This window comes from Oncorhynchus clarkii, unplaced genomic scaffold, assembly GCF_045791955.1.
Source record: "Oncorhynchus clarkii lewisi isolate Uvic-CL-2024 unplaced genomic scaffold, UVic_Ocla_1.0 unplaced_contig_5233_pilon_pilon, whole genome shotgun sequence".
In the NCBI taxonomy this organism is placed as follows: Eukaryota; Metazoa; Chordata; class Actinopteri; order Salmoniformes; family Salmonidae; genus Oncorhynchus; species Oncorhynchus clarkii.
In genome coordinates, this window is record NW_027260387.1 from 1 (window position 1) to 9,632 (window position 9,632).

The 9,632-nt window shown below is 40.3% G+C and overlaps 1 pseudogene; it reads right to left on the reverse strand.

The window, feature by feature from the left end:
• Window positions 1-410: 410 nt before the first annotated feature.
• Window positions 411-8,804, reverse strand: LOC139401382 (ADP-ribosylhydrolase ARH1-like; annotated as a pseudogene).
• Window positions 8,805-9,632: the final 828 nt, after the last annotated feature.

The window sequence follows — 9,632 nt, forward strand, 5'->3', positions numbered from 1 at the left end:
ATGGTTAGGGTTAGAATTGGGGGAGGGGAAGCTGATCCTAGATACCTCTGGGGAAACGTCACTCCAGAGCAGACTTGAATGCTTTTACATTGATTTTGTTTTTTCATTCCTCATTTACTGTACATCAGCATGTAATTAATTCCACCTTTCAGCCAGCTGCCTCGACTTGCTGAGGGTTATGGTTTGAAATCATAAGCTAAGATCTGTATCCATCCACATTATTGAAATGGAATGTTGCCAGTCATTTGATTGTGTATTATACTGTATAAATGTCATCCAATGTTATTGACCTTAACATGAAAAAAGTGTCTTAGCAAATAACAAACTTAAAATGATATGGCAGCTCAACCAAAACACACCCGCCCCCTATTGATTTTCATGTTATCATTGATGTTATTGGTTATTCTTACCACTCCCACTTCTCAGTGAAGTATCCCCAGTCTCTCTGTCTCCCTGACAGCAAAGCCCTGAAATTGAACAAAAGCTCTTGGCTGGACAGGCCTCCTTGACCAGGCCCAGCCCCCAGGTCGTGATTGGTCGGCACTGGACGGCGTATGAGGTGAAGAGCGCCGACACCACAGCACTGAGGAAACCGGTCGGGTGAGGGTGGGTCATCCTTCCTGTTTCCACAGCAATGGCCACCAGAGTGGATAGCTGCTCTGGACACGGGTACCTAGAAAGGGAGATATGTGGTGGTGGATCTGAACATGGTAGGTGCATGTTTGACTACATTGTGACCCAATCCCTTCCACCCATCTGGAATGCTCCATGTGTATTTTCTGCCATGTTGGTAAGAGTGCATTTACATCTACTAGATGATGGATGACTAAGTACCGTCACTTATATGTAAAAAAGTTAAGTGGTGCAACTGTAATATTACCTTGGCCCATATTCCTAAAGCGTCACAGTAGGAGTGCTGATCTGGGATCTGTCCATATAATCTCATTCATTATTATCTAAAAGGCAAAACTGATCCTAAAGCAGCACTCCTACTCTTCATTAGCTTAGGGCCTAATGAATTTATTTCAATTGACTGATTTCCTTCTATGAACTGGCACTCCGTAAAATACGTATTTGAAATTGTTGCACGTTGTATTCATATTTTTGTTCAGTGCATATTCTCTCTCTCTCTCTCACACACACACACACACACAGACACACACACACACACACACACCTCAGTCCGATGCACATAGACCTCATGGCTGCCCCACATCCGCGGTGCCATCAGGGTTGTAGGGCACTCTGAAGCCCCCTTCAGTTCCCGGCCTCAACTGAGACACTCCTAAGGGTAAAAGAGAGCGCAAATGAGGTCTAGTGTGTTTGTCACAGTACAAAAAATAAATGTAGGAACAAAGAAAAACATTTTGATAGTGCATTTGGAAAGTATTCAGTCCTCTTTACTTTTTCCACCTTATTCTAAAATGGATCAGTGTTTCCCCCCCCCCCCCTCAATCTACACACAATACCCCATAATGACAAAGCAACAATGTTTTTTTTTTTTTTTAAATGGATGAAAAATTAAAAACTGAAATATTACATTTACATAAGTATTCAGACCTTTTACGCAGTACTTTGTTGAAGCACCTTTGGCAGCGATTACAGCCGTCTTTCTTGGTATGACACTACAAGCTTGGCACACCTTTAATTGGGGAGTTTTGTCCATTCTTCTCTGCAGATCCCCTCACGCTCTGTCAGGTTGGATGGGGAGCGTCGCTGCACAGCTATTTTCAGGTCTCTCCAGAGATGTTCGTTCAGGTTCAAGTCCGGGCTATGGCTAGACCACTCAAGGAAATTCAGAGGCTTGTCCCGAAGCCATTCCTGCATTGGCTGTGTGCTTAGGGTTGTTGTTCTGTTGGAAGGTGAACCTTCGCCCCAGTCTGAGGTCCTGAGCGTTCCGGTAGCAGGTTTTCATCAAGGATCTCTGTACTTCCCAGAGCTCAATTTCGAGTCTCATAGCAAAGGGTCTGAATACTTATGTAAATAAGGTGTTTCTGTGTTTTAATACATTTGCAAAAATGTCTCTAAAAACCTGTTTTCACTTTGTCATTATGGGGTATTGTGTGTAGATTGATGAGAGAAAAAAATATAGAATGTAACAAAATGTGGAAAAGGGGAAGGGGTCTAAATGCGCTGTACATAAATATCAGAGGAAATTTAATAGATTTAAAATATATCTAAACATTGTTTGGACAAAATATTATGCGTTGCCTAAGATGCTTGATGGCCCTGGTTTCCTTCCTTCCGTCTTTCATGCCCTCGACATAACGAGCAGCCACATCCTGCAGAAGCTCCTCCCCTTCCTTTCCTGCGAGAGAGTCAAACCAAACCTATTCACAGAGGCAACCCATCGAAACACAACCTCAAACCAAACACCTTTTAGGTAAGTAGACATCTGTAAACAATGAGCAAACCATTTTGATTTTGGCCTCACTGGTGGCGAGCGCTTCTGCAGTGGCCAGGTGCAAGACTGTGTCATCACTGACCGGCCAATCAGGAAGCTGTGCTGTTCTTCAGCCCACCAAGCTCTTGCAACTCCTGAGGAAACAAAGATGTGAGTGTTGCCCAATTCTAAAATCAACCCTTTGCCCTAACACCTTGGTACTTCATGTAGAACTGAAAGATTGGATAGGTAGGCATATTAGCAGGGGTATGATAATGGCTCAACCTTTCTCTTTAAAAGGCTAGCTAGGTGGTTACACATTATACCCCTTACTACTTAAACATTATCCAATCCTTTCAGATGTATACTAGTGCCTGGTGTCTATAGGTCCTGAGGTTCAACTTGGAACCAGTCATATGAATGGGAGTAGTACTGAATGCCATAGAATTATAACCTGAATCCATACTGTTTCACTTCACGATAAAGTCAAATAGTGCAATGCAGTTGGGATCCAGGCTCCCATCCTCCTGGGTCATTTCCAGATTGCCCACCTGGTGAATGGCTGGCTCTGAATCGTTATACTCCCACAGCTGGTTGCGGTAGCCCAGGGCATCGCCAACCCTACTCAGCAGCCTTGTAGTCCTGGAGGGTGGCAGGACTGGCAAAGGGGAGGCGGGGATGGGTGTATAAGAGGGAATGAGTTAATACCATCGGTTGTGGCTCTGAGAAGGTTTAGTTGACTGGGTAAAATTGTATAACATTTTATGTAAATGTATTATAAGGGTCATTCCTACTGTCCGATGCCTTTTCTGTCCACCTGAAATATCAGTTATTATTTAGTGTTAAATGTGGATTAAATATCCACATTGAATATCCCTTTGAGCATGGTGAAATAATTCATTACACTTTGGATTACACTACCGTTCAAAAAGTTGAGGTCACTTAGAAATGTCCTTGTTTTTGAAAGAAAAGCACATTTTTTTTGTCCTTTTAAAATAACATCAAATTGATCAGAAATACAGTGTAGACATTGTTAATGTTGTAAATGACTATTCTAGTTGGACATTTTTAATGGAATGTCTACATAGGCGTACAAAGGCCAATTATCAGCAACCATCACTCCTGTGTTCCAATGGCACGTTGTGTTAGCTAATCCAAGTTTATCGTTTTAAAAGGATAATTGATCATTAGAAAACCCTTTTGCGAATGTTAGCACAGCTGAAAACTGTTGTCCTGATTAAAGAAGCAATAAAACTGGCCTTTAGATTAGTTAAGTATCTGGAGCATCAGCATTTGTGGGTTCGATTAGAGGCTCAAAATGGCCAGAAACAAATCTCTTTCTTATGAAACTCTATTCCATGCGAGAAATTGGCAAGAAACTGAAGATCTTGTACAACGCTGTATACTACTCCCTTCACAGAACAGTGCAAACTGGCTCTAACCAGAATAGAAAGAGTGGGAGGCCCCGGTGCACAACTGACCAAGAGGACAAGTACATTAGAGAGTGTGTAGATTGAACAACAGACAAGTCGACTCCGGGATGCTGGCCCATTCCTCTCTCCAGTGTCTGTGTTCTTTTGCTCATCTTAATCTTTTCTTTTTGTTGGTCAGTCTGAGATATGGCTTTTTCTTTGCAACTCTGCCTAGAAGGCCAGCATCCCAGAGTTGCCTCTTCACTGTTGACATTGAGGACTTGTGAGGCATCCCCCCAGACTTAAATTAGCAGACTTAAATTAGTGTTCAGTTGGCATCTTGAACATTTACAATGGATAATCAATCATGTAAAAGCAACAGAGGTGCAAATTATTAAACAATTGATTACTTAAGAGTTTATATTGCTCATGTATTGTTTGGTTGCAGAATTTTACGAATGAAAATCGGATATCAACTCGTTTTCTTATTTATGGTGTCCAAATGGGGCATCGATTAACAGAAAACAAATACATTCCAAATGTATCCCATTTTTCATTTTGTTCAAGCCTGGAAGTACACACCCCCTAATAGAATATTTACTGACATGGTAGGTGTTTGTTTACGGTCTGGGTTGAGCTGCAGTGTCGGCAGCTCAGCAAAGCGATTAGACATTTGTGTGACAGGACGATAAAAATAGCAATATTAGTTAAGATAATGTAGTTAGCATCCCAATAGAACGAACTCAACAGCTGAAAAACGTTGGCTTGCACTACCTACTAACTAACTAGCAGGCTGGCTGGCCAGCCCTACCTAGCTACTGGCTATAGTCATGCTAGCTAGAAGTAACTAGTGGAAGTTAGTCCCTCAACCTGCTACAATATACGCCTTTTTATTGGTGTGGGTATAATTCACAAACCTCATTTCCTGCTTACTGAAAGGCAGATTTAGAAAAGGCGTGTGTCGGTACTAAATTAATTGCTAGAACAATTGGCTTACTTTTCTGAATATATACCTACCACCTTTTAGGGGGACTGATAATCAATTATATGGATTCAGTCTGATATTACTTGATTACTGATTCCCCCACACCCTCCCTCTCGCTCAATCATAGGACCATTCACACAGTCCAGTCACTCAGCCCTATCCAGAAACTCTCAAAGTTTGCATATTTCTCTAACCGTGCTGAGACAATCTGACTCGAGAACAGTATTACACTAGTTTTAAATTAAATGCTCAACAGTGACTATTGATCTCTCGCTTTGCCACCCTCGCAGTTCACTCACTCAGATGGTATGTAGGCTGGTTGATCGCACCTACAGGCCTGTTTGAGGGACAACTGGACAGAACATATCAGAATGCTTCCTTACCCGTCTTTCAAGGAAAGCACCTTCTTTACACTTCCTGTTTGGCATGATGCTCTCAAGGTGTCTCTTTTTCTCATGTTGTGTGGTATTATATATTGATGACTCCTAGACACTTTCAGATAGTCTCTTAATTGGTGTACATATCAGGCAGTTTACTTGTTACCTGTGTGTTAGAATGCTGTGTCCCTTTCACATAATTTGATGGATCCCTCCACTGCCACATGCTCTCTCTGTCTCCAGGATACATTAGGGGAAATTGCTTTGCTATTCCCACACTGCCAGACAACATCAACATGTTCCCTGTCCATCTAAACTTTGCTAACTCTTGTTCAACTGCTTTTTGATTAAATCTATAATTAAATGTTTACATTTGCTTCGATTGTGTTTTTTTTAACTGAAAGTTTACACTTGCATGGCGATAGATGTTTCAAAGGGTAGCTTGAAGCATAAAGCCCATTTTTCAGTAGTTTTTTTTGGCTCTGAGTAAAACAAAGTAAAAAAACACCAATTCCTGTCCCAATTTCAATAATGTGTACCAATGTGGTATATTTGATATTTTTTGGGATAGTACAGTGTCACCACTATAGGCCATATCAAGATGCATTCTCACAACATTGATATCACTCATAGTAGATATGTGTAGGATGGTGCATTGCCCTTCTCTGTTATGTCTAATACATACGCTGAGTGTACAAAACATTGCAGTTCTTGACACTCAAACCGATGCGCCTGGCACCTACTACCATAACGCGTTCAAAGGTAATCAATCACCTTGTCTTGCCCAATCACCCTCTGAATGGCACCCATACATAATACATGTCTCAATGGTCTCATGGCTTAAAAATCCTCCTTTAACCAGTCTCTTCATCTAAACTGATTTGAAGTGGATTTAACAAGTGATATCAATAAGGGATTATAGGTTTCCCCTTGCTCAGTCTGTCATGGAATGAGCAGGTGTTCTTAATGGTTTGTACACTCAGTGTATTTCAAGTATATTTCAAGTGTTTCCAACGCAGGTTTCAAAATGGACATCTCTCTCTTATTTGGCAGTCACTTTTTCTCCAGATCATTAGTGTTTGTTTTTGGGGTGTTGATTTATATTTAAGGGAAGGTCATCCAATTCTGGTGTTATATTTTACATGTACCTTGTAAACTGCTCTGTGTTCATATTTATTTTTACGAAACAGGAGGATGTGTTGCACTTTAGGTTGAGAGTATAGTGAGCAGAGCACAGCAGGTAAAACGTTTCTGAAATGTGGGTGTGGGTTTAATGACTTCAACCCCAAGTAATGGCACTCAAGCTGTTTGATTAGGATTATAGGCACATTTGTGTGAATTTATCGACGTTGGATCTCAAGCCTAAACCTTGTGCACTCTGCTCTCTGCCCCTTCTCCTTTGGGCTACTCAGTTATTGAAGGTGGATTACTGCCATCTGCTGGATCATAAAACATACTGCTGCTGTAAGTCATTACATTTCCACTACTACATTCGTGCTGTTGATCCCAACCAGTCATATTTAGTATCCATCGAAGCAACATTCACAAGGGAATTTAATTCATTTGGACTTTTGCTCAGTACTTGAAGGGTGTCATTTCCAATGCTACCGAGTTGCCAACACCGATTGGCTGGTGAGTGTTGAGCCAATATTTTCTTCTGTATCTACCTGCAGGTTCAGAGGTGTGTGTGTATATATATATATATATATACATATATATATATATATATATATATATAATTTTTTTATATGACAATTTCCAGACCAGGGGCACACGAGCGAGATTTACTACAAATAAAATTCCAGATATACCACATCAGTGCACATTGCTGAAATTAGGACAGGGATTGGTGTGTGTAATTTTATTTTACTTGGAGCCAAAAACAAAAACTACTGGAAAATGTGGCTTTATGCTTTAAGTTACCCTTTGAAACTTCTAACTCAGTGTCATCTGTCAACTTTTGGTTAAAAAAAAAACACACTTCAAGCTAATGTAAATATTTCATTAAACCAATGTAATCAAAGAGCAGTTGAACAAGAGTTAGCAAAGTTTAGGATCAGGGGGATAAAGTGGTTGATGTTGTCTGGCAGCACGAGATTGGCAGTGGTGGGAAAAGTGTCCAATTTTTATACTTGAGTAAAAGTAAAAAATACCTTAAAAAAAAAAAAGTGAAAGTCACCCAGTAAAATACTAATTGAGTAAAAGTATTTGGTTTTAAATATACTTAAGTATCAAAAGTAAAAGTCTAAATCATTTCAAATGTCTTATATTAAGCAAACCAGACACAATTTTCTTATTGTTTTTTAAATTACGGATAGCCAGGGGCACAGTTCAACACTGACTAAATTCACAAACAAAGCATTAGTGTTTAGTGAGTCTGCCAGATCAGAGGCGGTAGGGATGACCAGGGAAGTTCTCTTGATAAGTGCTTGAATTAGACAATTTTCCTGTCCTGCTAATCATCCAAAATGTAAGGAGTAAAAAGTACATTATTTTCTTTAGGAATGTAGTGGAGTAAAAGTTGTCAAAAATATAAATAGTAAAGTACAGATACTCCAAAAACTACTTAAGTAGTACTTTACATCACTGGAGATTGGTGACAACACCAAAGCAGCTTCCCCCAATGTATCCTGGAGAGAAAGAGCAAGAGCATGTGGCAGTGGAGGGATAATTCAATTATGTAAAGGTAACAAGTACATAGCATGAAGTAGACACCAATTCAGAGGCAAACAATGTGTCTACGAGTAATCTATATGTAATACCTTGAGAGCATCATGCCAAACAGAAAGTATAAAGAAAGTGCTTTTCTTGAAAGACTGGGAAGGAGAAGGCGCTCAGCTGAGGTCCAAGCATTCTGATATGTTCTGTCCAGTTGTCCCTTCAAACAGACATGTAGGTGCCATCAACTAGCCTATACACCATCTGAGTGAGTGAACTGTGAGGATGGCAGAGAGAGAATCAATAATCACTGTTGAGCATTTCATTTAAAAATAGTGTAGTACTGTTCTAGAGTCAGATTGTCTCAGCACGGTAGGGTACAGCAGGGTTAGAGATATGCAGACTTAGTCATGGTGCCAGGCCTTTTGCTTCTCGTCAGGGTGTTGTAGGAAGAAGTAGTGTAAAAGTTTTTGGATCGGCTGAGTGACTGGACTGTGTGAATGAGAGGGTGTGACGGGAATCAATAATCAAGTAATATCAGACTGGATCCGTATCATTGATTATCAGCCCCCCTGAAAGTTGGTAGGTATACATTCAGAAAAGTAGGCCAATTGTCCTAGCAATTCATGTAGTATCCTCACACACATGCCTTTTCTACATTTGCCTTTTAGTAAACGTGTAACGTTAACTGGATTAAGTTCATGATGATCTGCTCAGGTGCCCTTCTCCTGCAGGCACATTCCCGAACCCACACACAATATCAGCATTGACTATAGCTTATCTGGATATTGTTTTAATGAATGTGTAAGAAATAGCTATTTTAAAGGCCCAGATAGGTAGCCATTTGCAGTAACTACGGTAAATTATTAGCCTACTCCATCAATGAGCACCAGCATCAGCCAGACAGAAGATCTAGCTAAGTTAGCTACAGAAAGTAATTTAGAAATATCACCTTGCTGTAGCAGGTACCTCTGGCTGGGCAGCTTCATCTTGTATCAGGTTGAGGGAATAACTTACTTCCACTAGCTAGTTACTACTAGCTAGCATGACTATAGCCAGTAGCCATGTAGGGCTGGCTATCCAGTCTGCTAGCTATTCGGTCAGCCAGCTAGTCAGCAGTTATGTTAGCCGGCTAATGCTAGCTAGCCATGTAGTGCAAGCCAACTTTGCTCATATGTTGAGTATGTTCTATTGGCATGCTAACTTCATGGTAAATTAAGCATTTTAGCTCATTTTACATTTTTTATATTCCTGTCACAGAAATGTCTGACCCTTTCCCTTTCTCAGCCCAAACTGTAGACAAGCACCCAGATCCTCCGTGAACCTCATTTTTTTTGCTTGATGCGTAACTCACAATTCTTCCCTGGATTGTGAGTTCCTCACAAAGCATAAATTGAGGTTCACGGAGGATCTGACCTCTAATTTGGACAGAACTGGTAGGCCTTTTATTGTAAATAATTTACACAAACACTTGAATGAGAAAAGGATGAGCTGGAAAATGTTAAACTAAACACTAACTATGGGTGAATAACTGCTTATTGTAAGGTCTACACAACGTCTCCCCCTTGTGTGAGTAAGAACAATTTGGAAACTTTTTGACCAGTATTTCATAGTTTTTTGTTGGAGGGGTTAATAATGGTATGGAAACCTTTTGAGATGCAGATCCGTAGGAAAAGCTTATATTAGCATAACAAGGTGGTTGTTTGAAGGTTGTCTATCTGTTTGTTCAATTAATATCAGAGGTATTTGTAATTTACTCAAACGTAAGGCCATTTTCCTGTATTGCAAACGGTTTAATGCAGACTTTTACTTTCTAC